Here is a 19,848-nt window from a genome sequence, read left to right on the forward strand (position 1 = left end):
GAGAACAGGGTCTCTGACCTGTATGGATGTCCTTCGTCTTAGTCCTGGGGTACCTCCGGAGTTTCCTCTCTCCTGCCTGTCTCCTGCCTCGCTGCTGCTCCAGAAAGCCATGTGGGCAGAAGAACTCAGGGCTCGGCGTGGCTGTGATGAGTGAAGATCTCAAAAGTGAGAGAGAACCACCTGCGTGGCCCAGCTGATGGCCTCTTTCCTGTGGGCAGGGGGCTCTGTGCCTGGCGAAGGCGCTCGGCGGCCACCACCCTGCCCCAATCAGGCACACCGAGGGTGCAGGTTTAAATTCCCACCAGGCCCGACCCTGGAACAGCGGGCATCCTGGGATCCATCAGCTCCCACCGCTAGCTCCCTGTGCTAGGCCCGGGCCTGAGAGAACAGGGGGTGAAGCCCTTACTGTTCTGAACCTTTCAAGCAGCAATCTTGCTGATGGTAGAGTTTGGCCCGGTGCCTGGGGCAGTGATACAATCGATGGCTACAAAGAGCGGTCACCTGCTTGCTCCCCGCAGAAAGTACGTCCTGCCTTACTCAGCGTACTTCCCTGCAGCCAGAACGCCTTACTCATCTCTCTAAGGGACTGCGGCATTTGCCACATCGGCTGGAAGTGTTATTTTCCTGGCGCCGTTACTCAGCTCTGTGGAGTGTCTGAGAGCCGGGGCCCTGCCTCCCTCCCCTCTGTGTGCTCGGGCATGGGCGTGGGGTGAGTTGGGGAGAGGGTGTGGATAGACGGCCCTTGGATTCGCCGACTCAGAAGAGCACTCGGCAGAGAAACCCAGCCTCTGTCTGTCCTGTCCTGGGTCCTGGCCTGTGCTTCTAGGGCCTTTGCAGAGGGAACTCACCTGCGGTGAAAAGCAGGACAGGGCTCCAGACCCCCAAAGCATGGCAGAGAATGGGGGGCCTTGAACATAAAGACGGCGTAGCCCCCCTTAGCTGCGTGCCATCCACCCAAGGGCCCTGGGAGGGGGCCTTCAACCCCAGGGCTTCAGTCCACCCTCCCGGAGCCCCAGAGTCAGCGTCAGAAAGCTCGGCAGGAATGGGGTCGGGGAGGGGGCGGGGACGAACCAAAGCTGAAGGTCCAGGACTGAGGCCACAGGGCCGGGATTCAAGTCCCGTCTGTCCCCAAATTGATCATCACAGTTGAAAATGAAGGGCTTCTAGACCCCAGGTGAGGCAGGCAGTGGGGGTGGGGGGCAAGGTGGGGAGGGGCTGGGTCCCTCCCCATCCCTAATGGCCCTGCTTCCCAGTAGAGGCCCTCCACCCTCTATCAGGAGGTCCACGTCCTCACCACGGGACCGGTGACTGTGCCCCCGGCAGAGGGACTCGGTGGCCGTGTTCAACACAGGGTCCTGAGGCGGGCAACGGTACCGGGAAGCCCAGTGCTACCGCTGGGGGCTGCACAGGAGGAAGGCGGAGGGTCCTCGTCAGAATAGACACGCCTGTGACGGGGCCAGCGAGGCAAGGCCCCTGGCCGGTGAGCGCAGCGGTGGCCAGTGGACTGAGCCGGGCAGGGACGGCACGACGCTCCCTTCGAGCCCCACAGGGACGTAGCCCCTGCAACACCTCGTAAGGGACAGAGACTCTGGACGTCTCACCTCAGAACCGCAAGATAATAAATCCATGTCTTTTTAAGCTGCTGGCGATTTGTCACAATAGCGACAGGAAGTGAATTCAGGACGGGCGGGACGTGCAGAGCCAGAGGTCTGTACACGGAGAGGAGGCTCCGGGCGGGCTGGTTTGGGCCTGGGGGGCCTGCTCGAGTGCAGATCCCTGGGCCCTGCATGGAACTTCCCAATGCGACTGCTCACCCAGTGACCCCCAGGGCCTCCCGAGTGCTGCTGTGACCACAGGGTGACAGTCAGTTACAGCCTGTGCGGGCAGGTAAGTGACAGTGACCGGCGTGACAGCACTGAGCCTCTGTGGGGGAAGGTCAGGCCAGGTCTGATCCTGGGGGTTGGTCACCCCTGTGCCACCTTTCATGAGGGTGACCGTGTTCCAGGGCAGCATCGGCTGGGAACAGGACAGGCTCGCGCTCCCCGAACCTACAGAGGCGTGAGGAGAACAGACGTGGGCAAGCACGCACTCCAACGCCTGGCGTCGGGGCGCTGCGGCAGAGTGAAGGCCGGGGGCGGACCTCCCCCGGGAACTGACACGGGAAGCCCCAGGAAGAGTCGTCTCGGGAAGGGGGTGTGTGGGGCACAGGAGCGTGAGCGAGCCGAGCCGGAGGCAGGCTGGAGGCGGGGGGCGAAGGCCAGAACTGCTGAGGGGCGGCCGCAGGAAAGCAGGCCCGTGAACTTGCCGGGGACCGTGTCTCCCCCAAAGCAACGAGCCGCGTGGGTGGGTTTGCACCTGGCACCTAGCCTGCGGCTGGAGGCGGAGGAGCGGTCGTAGAGCCACGGGGTGGGCGGGAGACGCGACGCCTGTTAGGGGGCAGTGGCCGTGGCCGTGGTGCCTGAGGTCCCCGGGTGCCCGCTGAATCCCAGCTCCCACCTCGGATCCCACAAGCCGGCCGCGCGGGCAGGGCTTTTACAGGAGTCAGACTCTCAGCTCACCCCGCACTTCAGCCCGAGGTGAATAACGCAGGCGCTCTCGAACTTTCCGAGAACCTCAGGCAGGCTGGCGTGTCCAGGCGGCATCTGCCAGAGGGGGAGGAAAGTGGGGTGACTCTGGCCCGAGGCAGTTCCACGGACCGGTGGGGTAGACTGGGGGTTTCCTTCTGGCCCGGCTTTGACAGCAGCTTGGGCCCTGGCTCAGACTGGAGGAGGCGAAGGCTGCGTCTCACACAGAGGGGGTCTCCGTCTGGGAGAACGCGGGGCCGCCATCAGGACAACCCCAGGAACTGGAGTTCCAACCGCCTGTATCGATGGATGGATGGAATCTGGGGGGCACCAAGGGTTCCTGAAACACTAGCTAAATAAAGACGGAGGCTGCTTAGCAGGCCCCGGAGGGTCTTTCTGACGCCACCTGCCGCATGCTCCTGAGCGGCCATGACCAGGAAATGCGGGTTCTGGTAAAGGTCCCCTGCAGTCCGCGGACCCGCCCTCGGTGCCTGCGTCCCATTCTCCAGGACCCCGTAGGGCTTTCCTGCGTGACCCTCTGCACTTCTGAATTTGAGCGTCAGGGTAGAGATGGATCAGGTCGCTCTGATCCCTCCCTACTCTGCCTGGTGTGTCCCGGCTGTGCGACCTCGGGCGGGTTGCTTTATCTCCTCTCCCTTTAAGGGGAATCGGGAAGCTGCTGCCCTTAGAGGGTGTCATGGCCGGTGAGTGACGGGGGGTGGGGGTGGGGGGTTCTTAGAACAAGCCCCTCCCCAGAGGACAGCTCTCACTGAATGTCGCTCAAGCCAGACCATTGCTGATGGTGACAAGTGCCAGCCGTGTTCACTCCCACCACGAGGGCGTGTTTGTTATCGTCCACAGCTGCTGCTGTCTCGAGGGACCACATATCGGGCAGTTTACACGAAACAACTCTGTCACCCACGGTTCTGTGAGCCAGAACTTGACCTGCTGGAGTCCAGGGGTCGGCAGGGCTGCGCTCCTTTCGGGAGGGTCCTCTGGCCTTTCCCAGCTTCCGAGGCTGCGCAGCTCCCCTGGCTCAGGGCCCTCCTGCCACCCTCAAAGCCGCCGATGTCCCCTTGGACCCTTCCCTCCCGACACCCCGTCTCTCTCTGACCACCGCCACGAAAGGCTCTCCGGTTTGAAGGACACGCGAGGGCACCGGGCCCACCTGGATGACCCAAGCTCACCTGCCCCGGCCCAGGTCCTCAACCTTAGTCACACCCACAGAGATTCTTTTGGGTGTGACTAAGGTTGAGGACCTTTGCCACGGAAGCTCACGCAGTCACAGGTTCTGGGGACTGCGCCTCGGCCACCCTGGGCAGAGTCGTGATTCTGCCGCCCACAGCGTAATTGGCGGAGACCTCCCAGAAAGTCTTTTGTCCCCACACCCACGGACGAGGCATGTGCGGAAACGCAGAGCCTCAACATGAGCCCAGAGGGCCCAGGGGACCAGCTGGATAAGCTCTCCTTTACAGGTGAGGAAGCCGGGGCCAGACGGACATGTGCCCTGCTCAAGGTAGCAGGGCCCAGGCCCAGCTCCCGGCCCCCCTCTTCCCAGCAGTCCCTGCACCCCTCTGAGCCGGCTGTTGGCACAGGGAGGAGCACTTTGTTTTTATAAAACCTTCAGGGGGACCCCTGTTCTACTTGGACAAATAGCTTTGAGGGAGAACGGAAATTTGTCAAAGGCTTGTAATGAAATGTCAAGACAGTTTGCCATTTTATAAAAATATCATTTTTAATCCCAAGTGTCAAAATTACTCTTGTCAAAGGCGGATGGTATTTCAATAAAGGTCACGCCAAAACGGAGAGTGACCGCGATACATGGTGCGTCAGAAACGTGAGTGTGAGTTCAGGGGGTTTCGGACCTTGGAACCTTTACCGCTGTCTCCTCCACTCTTGCTCACCCTTTCTTCCAGTCCCCAAATCAGTCACTCTACCCGCCTACTTTCCATTGTCCGCACCCTACAGGTCCCCGGTGCATTCCGTCCCAGCGTCGGGGGCCCTCGGATACCGTGGTGAAGGTCACGGTCCCCCCACTCGCAGGGCTGCAAGTTCTCAATCCAGGGTTTCCCTGGGTGCATCCTGGGTCTCACCTGGTGACCCGATCCTGGCTCCCACGTTCCCCAGGAGGCGGAGGGGCCGGCCTGGGGCTTGCGGTGCAGCGCGCATCCCGGTGGGCCTGATACACAGCACGGTTCGGACCCGGCCGTGGTCACAGCGCGGTCCAGTCGGTGGAGCCCACCTCGGTGCCCTCTCCACGCTCTCCCGGAGCTCCGGCCTGGGCGGGGGTGGGGAAGAAAGAGCTGGGCAGAGCACGTTGCTCCCCTAAATATGACCGGAGCTTCACCACCGTCACCGATTCCTCTGCACCCCACTTTCTCTGGGGAGGTCCTCCCCCTGAATAGTCCCCGGGAGGAACCTTTGGGAAGCTACACGCTCGCCCTCTGAGTTGAGTGAAGCCAACTAACCCCCAGGCTGGGAGCGTCAACTCAAACCCACGTGCCATTTCGCTTCGTCCCCTTCTGCCACCTCTCGTGTCACCTCGACTCCGCCCGGGACGGGAAAGTTACAACGTCAGAAGCTGCAGATGAGGAGCTATGATCTAAAGGACGTTTTATGGACGTGGTTAACCTGGTGGCCAAGAAGTCACAGCCCCGCGCTTGGCCTCTGGTGCCCTGACACCCGAGCACAGCGAGTCACGAAGCTCCTAGCGCTGGGGCTGAAATCCCGTATTGAAACGTCTCTTACTGACTCCCACGGCCTGCCAAACACGAACATGAGTGTCCTGGCGGGCCCTGGGGTCCACGGTTCTGAAAGGCAAGACCCCAGGCCAGACTGGAGGGCTTCCCTCCACCGACGACGTCTCGCTGAACGCGGACACGTTCTGGCCGCTCCCTGCCCTCGGCAGGACCCCCAACAGGCTGTGTCCGCAGGTGTGGGAGGCGAGCGTCGAGATGAGCGGCCCGGATTTCTGGAGGAACCGGAAGTTCCGTTCTCATCTGTGTTCCTAGAACTGCCTACGGGTGTTTTAAATGTTACTTCCAGTTACAGTTTGTGTTCAGAATTATTTTGTGCGAGTTTCACAGAGTTGCTGTTTTAAATTTAAGAGTTCACTTAAGTACTTTTAATTCAGTCCAATTCCCTTGAGAAGCTTTCATGGCGTGTTTACTACACGCCAGGAACGATGCCAAGCATGGGGTGCGTGGGGTGAATACCGCGGTCGCCAAGCTGGTGAAATGGGCTGCGTTCTGGAAGAAACAGGCAAATAAAGTAGGAATTTCTAATGCAAAAATCCAGCGAAATGATAAGGGGCTGAAGGAGAGAAGGGTGAGGGACCGGCTTGGGGGGGAACCTGCAGTTTTGGGGTTTGGGGCAGAGTCTAGGAAAGGACTCTGACATTTTCATTGTCCTTCATCCCATGACACATAACTTACAACAAGCATCTTGTTCTTTTATACCTTGTTTCCAGTTAACCCCCCGAGTTAACTGGTATTAACTCGGGGGATACCCGCGTTACGTAACGGTTGATGGTAACTAGAGGTCCCAGTGTAGGTATTTTCCCCGATTTGATGTCTGGTTTTCGGTGAGACGCCAGCCAGGTGCATACACACCCACTGTCCACCAGATGGCAGGGTTGGTTGGCGTTCACAGAGCCTCTGGGTGGCTGACCTTTCTCTCTCACGCACACTCACTCACACACACACACACACACACACTTCTCTTCCGTAAGGAATAAGGAAAGGAAAGCAGGTGGGGAAGGAAAGGCATTACCAAGAAATGCTTGACTAAGTTTTCAAAGAGGAAAATGCTCCCCAACCTCATCTGCAAAAACGGCTTTGGGCGCAGCTGACTGCATAAGGACGCGGATGCTGTGAACGAATCCATCCCTCACACCCATTAACTACCGGGGTCACCTCGTTCCCTCTCAGCGAGACAAAAGGAGAAAAAGGAGAAAGCAAACTTTCGGACAGGGCCAGTGCCCTCGTGGCTGTTTCCAGAGCCCCGCGGTTGGTTTGGGGCACGTTCCTTTTCATGGGTTGGACCCTGGGTGATGTGGGGTGCATTTCTCTCCACCTTCTCCGCTGGGCCACCGCCCCCTCCTCACCCTGCCCCCACCTGCAAACCTGTGTGCTTTGTTTTGCTGGTTAAAGCACCATCCTTTCCATCTTCTGGGCTGAAGGAAAGGGAACCCAGACACAAAAGAACTTGAAATACTAGTTGCTAAGCAAAAGAAGCCAATCTGATTGCCACTGTGTGCTGGTCTGGGAGGGGAGGGACTGCAGAGCCCGCCCAGCTGCCGGGGTGGCCGGGGTGGCCGGGGCAGGGGGCGGGAGGGATGGACCGGGAGCCCCGAGGGTTTGTAGAGCAGTGAAGACCCTCTCTGTGATATGGAAATGATGGACAGGGGCCATCGCCCATTGGTCTACGTCGGCAAACAATCGCATGACACCGGAGGGACCCCAACTGTAAGCTACGGCTCAGCCGTGTGGCCATGGCGGGGGGGCTGTCACCTGTACCACCGGGGGAACCTGGACCTTGGAGGGGGCTGTGTCGGGGCCTCGGGGATGTGGGGACTCTCTCACGGTCCACACAATTTTGCTGTGAACCTAAAACTCTCTGAAAAAATAAAGCCTATGAACATTCACTTAAACATTTTTAAAACGGTGGGACTGTGGACTGGGATCTTACCTGCTCCGCCCCCTCTTTATCTCTGACTTTCTGACTCTGGTTCTCTCCCTTCTTGGGGGACACTCGGTTGTCATGGAGAACGAAAGCTGGCGAGAGCCCGGGGCTGTGGAGCCTGCGACTCTGAGCCGAGGCCACTGGACTTCCTCTCCCACCACTGCGCCCGCCCGCACAGGGCCCACGGAAGGAGCAAAACTAATTCCAACACGTGGCCAGCAATCTGTTTTAGTTTTTAATTGGAACTACTTGCTAACATTTAAAGCCGATAAGAGTCATATAACAACTCTTACTTTTGGCTTTCCCCGAACAAAAAGCAGGCCTGGTCCCCAAGGGCTCAGATTCCCACGAAGCTGGTGTTGGCCACGTCACAGCAGGTCCCCGGGCAGAATCCTCTGGGCCTGGGACGGGGGTGTCTGGCTCCCTGTTATAAAGGGGCGCAGCGACTGGAACAATTACTTAGGAGTAAAAATGATTCTTTTTCCCAAACTGTAAAATTCCTTCAGGATATGAAAAGCGCACACTCAGGATGTGGTGACATCTTCTANTTACCTGCTCCGCCCCCTCTTTATCTCTGACTTTCTGACTCTGGTTCTATCCCTTCTTGGGGGACACTCGGTTGTCATGGAGAACGAAAGCTGGCGAGAGCCCCGGGGCTGTGGAGCCTGCGACTCTGAGCGGAGGCCACTGGACTTCCTCTCCCACCACTGCGCCCGCCCGCACGGGGCCCACGGAAGGAGCAAAACTAATTCCAACACGTGGCCAGGCAATCTGTTTAAGTTTTTAATTGGAACTACTTGCTAACATTTAAAGCCGGTAAGAGTCATATAACAACTCTTACTTTTGGCTTTCCCCGAACAAAAAGCAGGCCTGGTCCCCAAGGGCTCAGATTCCCACGAAGCTGGTGTTGGCCACGTCACAGCAGGTCCCCGGGCAGAACCCTCCGGGCCTGGGACGGGGGTGTCTGGCTCCCTGTTATAAAGGGGCGCAGCGACTGGAACAATTACTTAGGAGTAAAAATGTTTCTTTTTCCCAAACTGTAAAATTCCTTCAGGATATGAAAAGCACACACTCAGGATGTGGTGACATCTTCTAAAAGTGGACATTTATAAATGCGCTGGTCAGCATCCGAGGGGCGTCTGCCATCGTCCAGCAGTGGGCTGTTGTGAGGGTCAGTTGCCCTGAAATTTCATTTCCAGTTCTACCCACATCGCCTTCCGGGGGCATCTCAGAAGAGTGTCTTCAGGTGTATTTTTGCAACATCAGGAGTTGGTGCAGCTGATGAGTCCCAAAGAGCATTTCTCAGTACACGGATCTCCTGGCCGTCCGTGAAAATGGGGCTCCCCTTCCAGGTAGTTTTGGGGTGCTGCACATGTTACCTGCCTTTGGGAGGCAGCCCTTGAGTCGGAGGTCCAGGTTCAAGAGCGTTCCTCCAGGGGTGAAACTTGCTGCCTTTGCTTAATCCAATGCATTTTGCAAACTTAGGGACACAGGACAGTGTTAATGAGCCTCACCCAGGGCTTGAGCCTTCGATGGCCTGCAGTCACATCCAGATGCACCCACCCGCTGTGCCCGGCAGGCCTGGGAAGGGTGGCGAGGGCAGGGTTAGAATCCGAGGGAATCTGCCTCTCATTAGGATGTTTCTAATGGATTCATTGGCATTTGATCCATTTTTTTGTCCTGGAGAGAACACTATTTTTCTCCCTTGCAAAAATAACTGTAAAACCAATTAGCAATGGAAAGTAGATGCTTTGCATGATCTTAACTGGCTTTTTCAAGGGCTCCGGCCGGAGGTCTGGTGGGCCCTTGGCCCTTTGCAGTGACCACTGAGCCGCAGCAGCACCGAGGCCTGGCCGGGCGAGCTGTCGTGGGGACATGAACAAACGTCGTTGCCACAATGGCGCCTCCTCATCCGCATGTTACTGAACCGCATCCTGACGGAGGCAGGAAACAATTTTTGGAAAATAATTTCTGTGCCATGATTTCTAGCCTTGTTGTTTCTCTGAGCCGCATGGGGCCGATCAGAATGCTTTATTATACCAATCGGAAGTAAATCAGGCTTTTAAGAATTCCACTTGCCGGGAGCTCCTGAGGCAGGCTTCCTTTGTTATAGCACCTCAGGGGGAGCTCGGGAGCCCTGAGAAATATGGCTCCCGGGGGAGCCCCGGATTCTGAGCCAGGGTTCCAGGAAGTGCCACTGCCTTCCAGCCAGCGGGGCACCCACGAGAGTCACCCTCCTGCCGGACGCGGGGCCCCATCGGGGGAATCTAGATTTCTGCCTGTGAAACAGGTGAACAGGCCAATTCTTCATAGCGGGCCCCTCTGTTCCCTCCGAGGCAGAGACTAGACTGTGCGGCACACCCTCTCTCCTCCGCGGAACCCCGAGTCCGCCGCCACCTTTTCTGAAGCCGTGAAGGCAGGGAGGGGTCTGGGACTTCTGGCTCACAGGGCATTAATGCTCCTTTGGCTGGCCAGGGCCGTGCGCTCTGCGTAGAAAGGGACTTGGGTCTAGCATCTGGAACGAATTTCGTTGCTAACAAACCCCAAAGCAAGAGTCCAGACTATGGACAAAAAGGGGCCACACACTGAGCCCGACGAGCTCAGGGGAGGCCTGCGCGGCGGCCTCACGGACTCGGAGACCAGAGCGACCACGCGGGACGGTCTGAAAGGAACGCTTCCTCACTCCGAGCGGGTCGGGGCGGGGTCACGACCTAGGCCTGCAGGCGTCGGCCTTGACCAAGGTCGGCCTTCACCCCAACTGAGCCTGTCCCCGGTCTCTGTGCATCTGCGATGACACACCTCCGGGTTGCCAGAGTGACCCCGTGCCCAGGCCCCAAGGCCTGACATTTCTCCAGGCAGAGGACCTTGGATGGATTTTCGTGAACTCATGCAGATGTACATTACGGCTCTTGGGATTCCCCATCACCCTTCCCCCCACCCCTACTTCCTGTTACCTGAACGAAATGCTTTATTTTGGGTTACTCCCCAGCTGCTCTCTCTCCTCCTGGCCCCAGCGACTCCACTGGCAAGGCGAGTTTGGACGGTCCCATCTCAACGAGGTGAGTCAGGCTGGTGGGCAGAGCCAGGGAGGAGGCAGGCCTGGGTAAGGCTCCCCCTCGGCCCCGCTGCCTCAGGAAGTGGTGCCAGGAGAAGCTCTGGTGGGTGACAGAAGGTTTCGGCTAAGACACGTCTGTGAAAACTTTTCCTCCCCAGCCGGGCCTGGCTTTGAACTCAGCATGCCCGCCACCGTGCGAGAATGTTACCTGCTAATAGGGCCCCTCAAGAGCCTTCTGGACCGTCTTCTACCCCACTGAAGTCTCTGGGGGGTCCTGAGGGTCGCCACCGGGAGGACAGCACGGGAGGGAGTGATCCAGTTGAGTCATCCAGTGCCAAGGTCCGAAAGGGCCTAATTTTGCACCATTTTCTGGAACTGTGGTCTGAAGCAGCTGAATCCCAGAATCTTCCCTGTGTGTGCTCATTTGTCCGGTCCGCACCCTCCGTAAGACTCCCAGAGGCCCTCGCCCCTCCCCAAGCAACAGTTTTTAAATGCACTTTGACCTCTTACCCGTGAGGGAAGTAGACCCCTGGCCGCGGGTGGGGTCTGTCGCTGGTGCTCTCAGTAAGGGGCGGACAGGGGGGCAGAGCCCGAGGGTCCTGGGTCCTGAGCAGCAGCTGTCGCGGGGGCGGGGGGAGGGGGGCACAGCCGCCCCATCACCCGCGGGAGGGCTGCCTGGGCTCCGCCCCAGCCACGCCCGGCCACGCCCAGCCTCCCCTCTGTCCTCAGGACCCCTCCGGGGCTGGTGGGAACACCCAGCGATAAACAGCTCAGGCAGAACCACCCCTGCAAAAGCATCACCGAACTTGAACAGAATGGCTCCAAACAGATAAACTCCCCAAGTCCATCCTTTAGAGGAAGTTGCGGCCGCGCCCACGCCGAGTGCACATGGCGGGGGAGGGGGGGGACCAGCATCACGGTGACAATGATGGCTGTGGACTGAGGCTGGCTGCAGGCATGTGGGGGCCGTGGGGTCACGTTTAGAAGCCAGGAGCCTCGGAGACGGTCCCCCCACCCCACCATCCCTCCGCCCCAGAGTCCCAGAGGCCTGGCCTGGAAGCAAACTGAGGTTCATGAGAGCAACGCCCCGCCAGGGGGCGCGCGCCCGCCTCCTCCGGCGGCTCGGGTCTGCACTCGGAGGGGTCCGCTGCAGGTTTCCCCCGAGGCCACACAGGGATGCTGTTTGCACAGAGAGGCTTTGTTCCCGCAGAGCCCCCTCCGCAGAGCCCCCTCCGCAGGGCCGGCAGCAGCCAACAGGGGACAACAGAGCCCCCCACACCCCAGCCCCGTGCTCACCAGCCCTTCCTCGCCTCCTCGCTGCTTCTGGCTGTGCGGTGTCTCACTCCTGCCCCTCATCCCTCCTTCCTTCTCTCTGTGTCTCATCACCTGGCACGGAGGCAGCGCTCTGGCCGCCGGGCGGGCACAGGGACCATGGCAAAGATGACTGGGGCATGGTTTCTGTTCCAGGGAGCTGCGGTCCACTGCCCCGGGGGCCTCTTCCAGGAAACACGAGGAGGCAGGGGGGCTGAAGCGGGAGGCAGGGAGCTTTATGGAGAAGGACCTGCAGGGTGGAGGGGAACTTGAAGAGGTGGGGACGGACTAACTCAGAGAGGAGCTCCAGGGCTGGTCGCTCACTGGCCCGGAACTGAGGGAAGGGACATTTGCTCCCCAACGGCCCACATTTCGGGCTTGCCTCCTGAGGTCAAGGGGAAGGTCATCTCGTGACACAGGCTGTCTCCCTCGGCCGTCCTTTGAGCCCATCACCCCCCTCCCTTTACAACCAGAGACCTGGAGGCCAGGAGGAATGAGCAGTCGCCTCCCAGGGAACCCAGACCCGCAGCCCCTCTGCTGAGACCTCCCTCAGGGCAGTGGTGTGGATTCTGCTTAAAACACTGAAGCAAAACCCAGGTAGGTGGGGCTGCGCCTTGAATGTATGGAGAAGGCTCAGATTCCCTGCAAGGGTCGGGTGGGGGGCCTTACTGGGCCAAGCAAGACATTAACAAGCTCACTCACTCCACTTGTCTTATGGGTCCCCCTCACCGCCGTGAATTACTGCCCGTCCCTTCCCCGACCCCACGGGTGACTCAGGACTAAGAGGTTTCGATCGTAGCGGCTTCACTTCGATCTGTTCCGGCCTCTTTCCAAGTGTCCGCACAGCGGTTTGGTGTCGTTACAAGGGCCTTTTAATGCAGCTGGTTACAAGAAGATTCCAGAGGTCCATGGCCAGGGGGTGGTGGCCACGGCAGATTTCCACGGGGGTCTCGTGCTGGCTTCCCGGTTGCATTATTTAGTCGGGAAGGAAAGTTCTGCCTCAGAAGTTGTGAGCTAATTGCCACTTACACAGTTACAGGGTAAACACAGTCCCAAACTGTGATTTTAATTTTTTTTCCCAAAGAGCCCCCAGGACTTTCATTTTATTTAAAAATGTGCTTATTACTTATTCATTATATAGATTTCCCCTGAAGTAGATAATATCGTCTCTCTGGAGGGCAAGTTTCATTACCATTCCTGGAGGTTAATAGATGAAGGTCAGATATAAACATGCCTGAGAGCTTTTAACTCTCTTCCATGGCCAGCATCCCGAAGGGGACTGGCTGGATCTAAAATCGTGCCGCCAGAGCGTTGATTAGGGACTTGACCTTGCAGCTCCCCCGTGCCGCCCCCAAAGGCAGGATGCCAGGCAGATACCCAGTGTGTCTGCTGGGAGCCAGAGGCCGCCATCAATGGTTCCACCGCGTCTCGAGATTTCTCTATTTGGGAAGGGGAAAAAGACATCAGTCTGCTCTTATCGCGACAAGCAGGCGCGCTTTTCCATTTAAGCCAAATCAGTTTGCGATAGCGCGAGGCCTCCTTAGGAGGAGCGTCCACGAGGAGAGGTCGGCGGGGAAAGCGTAAATAAATCCCCGACGGCTCTGAGCTCTGAGCAGGAGGGCTCTGCTCAGGCTGCCTCGTCCCTCCCCACGCACGCACGCTCCTGGCAGAGCCCACACCTCCCCGGGAAAGGCCTAGGACTGGGAGGAAACACTCTGACACTCGTGTCCCCGGCGGTCCTACAGGAAGAGCTCTCGGCGTTTAGAGTCAGGGAGCGTGCTCCCAGATGCGGGGGGCATATCCCCACCCGCAGCTCCCTCCGTCCATCAAGCCACCCACACTCCTCTTCAGCCATCATGCATGTACGGACTCACATGCTTCGTCCCCACAGCAAGAACCCCGGGATGGGCAATTGTGTGGGCCCCTTGGCGCCCAGGTAGCTGGGGGTGTCTCTGAGGGTGTGTCCAGGTGAGGGGAGCCTTGAGTTGGGGGGGCGGGGTAAACGGGTGGCTGTCCCCAGTGTGGGTAGGCATCTCCAAGCTGCTGAGGCGGAGGAAGGAGGAATTCGCCCCCTGACAGCTGCCAGGCCAGCCCAGGCCCCTCCACCTGCCGCTGCTGCGTGTGGGGTGGGCGGAGCTTTCAGCAGGGAGGGTCCTGGGTGCTGAAGGGGGATCGGTGACGTCCCTGGTCCTGGTCCCCACACACTCAATGCCACTGGCACAGCTCTCAGCCCCAACCCCCAAACTGTGACAACCAAAATGTGTTCAGACATTGCCGGAGGTCCCCAAGGACATCGGCTGGGACTGTAGCTCCTACTTGAGGACTGCGTCCCCCTCCCCCAGTGCCTTCCACGGGGCTCCCCCGCTGCACCGGACGGAGTGCAGACCATCTCAGGCGGGGGTCCACCCTGAGCCGTCTCTGCTTTTGCTCATCACTCTGTCCTGCTCGAGAGAAATTTGATGTTATTTAGCCTGCTATTTACTCAGTCATATTCCCTGAGGCACATACCTAGAAGCATTCTAGAAGCTTCCAAGGGAAGTGGGTTGGCAGCCCCTTCCCCCTGGTTTTCACCCGCATTCACTGGAGGGGGGTGCCCACAGACAGGCTCCCCAAGGCAAGCTCCGTCTCAGGCTCCCGACGGGAGCCCCCTTCTCGCCCAGTCACTTGTCCTTGATCTGGTTTTATTTGACACGTGACTCCGCATTCGTTGTCGGGGTCACCTTTAAGTTCTTCTAATGGAAATGCGTCTGTTTTCAAAGGAAGCGTAGCCCCCACCTCCAAACCTGGAAGCACGGAGAAAGAAGTGGAAAACGCACGCTGGAAAGAGCACAGGACATTTCAGCGAGGTGGCCCTGCGTGGAACCGGCTTCCTGGCCGAGGTCAGCTCAGGACAGGGGTCACACGCTCTCCTGTCACCTCAGCCGCGTCCGCCATCATCCCCAGGGCCTGCAGGGGGCATTCTGCTCTGTCCCCAGTCCTGTGGGAAGTCCAGGCCCCCGTCCACTTGGCCTTGTTCTAATGCTTTTCGTTATTGTGCACAAGCCCCAAACAAAGGTCCTTGTACCTTCGCTCGCGCGAGGTCACACAATTGCTGCCTGGGAACCAATGGCTAGAGGAGGAATCGGGAGATTGTGGGGCGTGCACAGGGCACGAGCTGGCACGAGCTGGCGCGTGTGGTCCCACGGCTTGCTGAGGCACGCGCCCCCCGACCCACGCGAGGATTCGTGTCCTCGCCCTCCGCGGCCCGGAGCACATCGCCGCTGCACCGTTTTTGTTCTCCAGTGTGAGAGGCCGCGGACGGCATTCCTGCTTCCCCTCACTTCCTCTGCCTGGAGGTGGCGAAGGGCTGCTCGCACACACGCCGACGCCTCCATCTCCTTTCGTGACTTTCCCCTCTTGCCACTGGCTTGCGACGCCCAGGGACCTGCCTCAGCGCAGGCTGAAGCCGGCCAAGCAGGTTTTCGGGTTCCCGTGTGGACAGCAGGTGCTGTGTGATAAATTTCCACGGGTACCAAGTGTGGGTTTGTTATTTTGGACTCAGGCGGCCACACGTCCCAGCACCATTTCTTGAAAAGAAGAAATTTAATCTTCGCCCTCATCTATTTCTTTACTTGAAAAACGGGTGAAGGAGAACGTGCCAGCGTCTAACTTCAGAAGTTCTCCGCCATCTTTGATCCTGCGTTACCTGTGTGCAGTGACCATGCGCTCGTGACACGGAAGGGTCCCTCCACTCCCGACCCTGTGTGACGTCTACCAGGGCGGGCAGCACCCAGCCCTGGATTCAGGGTGAACCGCTGCCCCCTGGCTGTCATGAGTGGGACCTACACAGTTTGAGTGAGTGTTCTGTTGGGACGTAGCACTCCACGTCATGCGTGTCAGCAAACAATTCCTCTGGTTCAAAGGGTCGGTCATTTGTTCTGCCTGGTGCTGAGGCTTCACTTGCGACTCGAGGCTGAGAACTGTCACCGGCCTCATCTGGGACTTCCCATCTGCTCGTCCCGCCCCACCCCACCCACCTAGCCGACGGCCACGTCCTGCCAGCCCCGGCCTTCCCTGCACAGAGGCCTGGGAGTTCATGACCATCCTCGAGGCCTGGCTCTGGGTGACTTTGGGGAAGTCACATGAGCCACGAAGGAACACACCGGAAGCTCATGGAACAGCCATTCTTGAAATCGCATGTGTGACTCTGACAAGCTTCCGACATGACCCTTTCGTGACCATGTGGTTTCGGCCTTTTGCTCTGTGTGCTGGTAGAGAAAAGACTTCAAACACCTACCGGTGTGGAAACGGCCTTTTTCCATGAGGGACCAATGACGCCTGCCTCCGACCCCGACATTGTCGTCACTTGTCACGAACATGAGCTCACGAAGCCCACCAAGGTGGAAGGAAGCTACAGTCCCACGGACGGGCAGGAGCGGCGACCCACCCAGCCAGCAGACCTGGGGCCAGCTGGGGCTTCTCGTGTCCTGCACTGGGTACAGGTGTCCCTTCTCCACAGTCCTTCATGGCAGAGAGCAGAGAGGCTGCAGGGACCCAGGGCTAGTGCTTTGAGACACCGTGTCACCGTCAGGAAGCGGCTATGGAGCAAGGCGATATGGCCTGCAAACCTGGACGCACGCTTGGGGCGCCGCCCACTGCCCACCTACCGCACAGAGCATGCCGGTGACCCACCCCAACGGCCCCGTGACAGGGACTCCGGTTTCCTTTCTTGGCTTCCCCAGTGCGTTTGGGCACAGACACCCATGTCCTCGAACACCCACAGCCCCGGGACAGTGTGTGACTGACTCCACTTCTGGCAGTGGCGACTCGGAACAGCGAGAGCTGGAGGGAGCTCAGAGTCAGCCCTTTTCCCCCTTTTCCAAGCATCTTAGCTTCTTCTTCCCCTCTCCGAGCCTCACTGAATTCCGTCACTCCCCTACCCTGTTGCAAGTGCCATCAGGCAGTGTGATGGGGGACATATATTTTTTAGTACCTTAAAGCAGGGGTGTCAGACTCACTTTCACTGGGGGCCACATCACCCTCGCGGTCGCCTTCAGAGGGCGGAATGTAACTTCAGGACGGTATAGCTGTAACTACTCCTTAACTGGGGGCAGGGAGCTCGGTGCTGCCGCTCGGTGGAAACACGGTGCAGGGCCCGATTCGGCCCTCGGGCCTTGTGTTTGCCACGGTGCCTTACAGCAATGCAGGGAGACGGTGCCTGGCCTCTTTCAGGAAAAGACGATGCTGTTAACTAGTCTTGCTGTTACGAAGGCGAACTAAAATACTGTACTTGGATAGTCTCGGCCAGTGAGCAGCCGGACCACGATGTTTAGCTCCTCGGAGCCAGGTGTTGTCTCTCAGGTGGACGGGCTCGTCTGGCCCGGGGCTCGGGCTGACAGCAAAGGTTCTGTCTGGGCAGACTGGGCTCTGACGTCCCTGCCGCCCACGGGTCCTTCCTTTCTCTTCTGCTGTGCTGATGACTTGCGTCCCGCCTTCTCAAATCCGCTGTCCGCCGGGAGAAGAGAGAAGTCACTCGAGCATCAACACGCCTGCAGCCCTGACCCCCGCCCCCGCCCCCGTCTGTATCTGTCCCCGGTGCTGGAGTCAGGCGATGCTCCGGCTCCTTACTCCGGACTCGGTCCCACCAGGAGGACTGGATGGCATGCGTCATCCAGGGAGCTGTCGGCCTCCTGGAGAACCAGCCCGTCCCAGTGTGGTTCGGGGACGTGTGACACTCTCCGACATGACTCCAGGCTGCTTTAGGACAGTGAGAGAGTGACACAGACTCTAACAGCCACCAGAATCCCCCCTACTGGTGCTTTACTCCTGAGAGAAGCCTGGGTTCCAGAGAGGGGACTTTGAGTCCTCTGAGGGGAAAAGGCTCAGACCTGGCGCAATGGCCTGGGTGGGCGGTGCTTCCCCGGGGGTGGGGGGTGGGGCAGGGAGACTAGGTCAGCTCCCCTCTTTGGTGGTAAGTGGACACCCCCTCTCACCTAGCTCCCAAGGGTGCCCGGCTTTCTGTACTTATTGTCCACTTAGTTCTTTCTTCAGTCCACCCCAAGTGACACTGCATAATTCAGGGCTAGCTCTCAGCAATGACCGTCCAGTGGAGCAACCTTCAGTCGGTCCCACTGAGACCCACACAGGACCACAGTCCTCTCTGGCTGAGGTGGAGCCACCCAGGAGCGAGGTCTCTGCGAAGACCATGAAGAGAGGAGGGGACTGGGGACTTGTACCTTCTGCTCCTTAACTGAGCGTCAGAGCGGCAATGGCACAAAACCTCTCAGGAGCTCCCCTTCGAGCTGGCGTGATTTCAAGCAGGACCCAAGAATCGAGAATCGGCCTGAGAGTAGTTCTCCGGAGGAGCCACAGTCCCAAGCGAGAGTCTGTTGGTCGGGGAGCGACACCCCTCTTTTCCAAAGCACTTGGCCTCTCCCACCAAGTGCTGGCCACCTCTGAAGCCGCCCCCCCCTGGGAGAGGCTGCCCCATGTGCCCCGTGAGAGCGTGTGGCCCGAGGGGCCCTGGGCTGAACCACGAGATTAAAACACACGGCAGCTCCCGGCAGGCGGGGAGAGGTCGTGCAGGTCCTGCCCCAAACCATCGCTAACTCGGATGGCTTGGGTTCCGCTCGGTGGCCTCTGTCCCTGGAGGGTGGTCTGGCGTGTTTTAGGGTTCCATCACACGGGTGGGAAGGAGCGGGGGAAGGCTGTAGGCCAGGTTGTGTAGTTCTGTTTGTCAAATATTTTTTCAGCAGCCTTTCTGCGACACACTGAAGGCACGATGTGAGGGGTTGTGTGGACAGCGGCCTGCAGCCCCGATGCTCCCACGCGGAGGCCCAGCTGGCGCCCGAGGCTCTGCCGTCCCATCCACGGGGCACAGCGCAGTGAATTGCAAAGCATCTGATGGAAGCCACCCTGACTGGAGCCTCCTGGCATTGCCACCCTGGAGGCTGATGTGGCCGCTGCCCGTCATTGTGCCTGGCCACTGCGTCACCCGGCAACCTTCACCCGCACGATGCAGGCCCGCCCAGGTCTGAGGTGCCTCTCCTCCGAGGTGCCCTTCTCTGCACACGGAGATGAGGTGGAGGGACACGCAGGGGCCAGAGACCTCCTGCTTTGTTCCGTGCGGGGGGTGGGGGGCAGGAGCTGGAACAGCCGAGTCAACCACTGTCCTTTCTTTCAAAAGCTGTGAGGACACCCCTTGCTCCACCTTCACTGTCACCCCACTCAATGCCCGCAGCAGCTCACGCTCAGAGAAACCCCCGCGCGCCTCTGTGCGCCGTTAGACTGGGAGAACGTGCAGTACGGTGCACCTTCCCTCTGCACTGGCTGCCGGGGAGCTCAGGGTGGCTGTCTGCTGTCTGCTGTCTGCACGGGTTTCACTGACCTTGGTTTTCCATAGGTTTTTTTTTCCTCTGCAAGGACGTCTCTATTCCATTGATTTCGCTCTTTTTTCCTTTGTTTTTGATCACTCTAGCACAGCTGTGTCTTTCCCTGTAAGTAGCTAAAAAAGCAAGTACTTTTATTCTATTTTTTGAATATTTAACCTGGTATACCTTTGTTCCTGGTGCTCTTTAGGTCACTGGTTTTCGTCCTGGGGGATATACTCTTTGTAGTCCACTCAGGTGTGTGACCGTGGGGGTGATGACAGGGGCTCCTCCCCCCACAGGGAGAGGCGTGGGGAAGGGCAGCACTTAAGGAACTTCAGTGAGATACCGTCTGACCCACTAGGTCTGGGGAAGGTCCAGAAATGTGCAATTAACCGTCCTTTCCTAAAGGGACATTTACACGGGGGTGGGGGTGGGGTTGAAATACTGTTTCGGAGACTGCGGAGCAGGGACTGGTCAAGGTTAAGAAAAAGTGGCGGAGGGGCAGAGCTTATCTCCACCATGCAAGTCCAGGCCAAAGGCCGACCTCGTTCCTTCCTCCTGGGTGCACTGAGAGGCAGGTGACTGGGAGGAGTCCCTCCTCCAGCTCCTCGGTGACCTCAAGCAGTGCATTTAATGGCCGTATTCCTCCGTCACCTCATCTGCATAAATCAGGGGGCCTGTCATCAAAAGGACACTTCCCACCCCAAAATGCAGTTCTTCTCCACCGTCCAGGGTGGCGGCAAATTTAGGAACAGGAGGATTTTCGTGCCGCCAGGTACGCGATGATCCATGAGAGAGATGGGACACACGGCATGGCTGGCAGCCAGGGCTGCCACAGCCACTCTTGGGCCCAGCGCCAGAACCACGAGAGGCCACGCCCCACGGT

The sequence above is a fragment of the Sturnira hondurensis genome, unplaced genomic scaffold, assembly GCF_014824575.4.
Source record: "Sturnira hondurensis isolate 20B ecotype Veracruz unplaced genomic scaffold, ASM1482457v3 Scaffold0006496, whole genome shotgun sequence".
In the NCBI taxonomy this organism is placed as follows: domain Eukaryota; kingdom Metazoa; phylum Chordata; class Mammalia; order Chiroptera; family Phyllostomidae; genus Sturnira; species Sturnira hondurensis.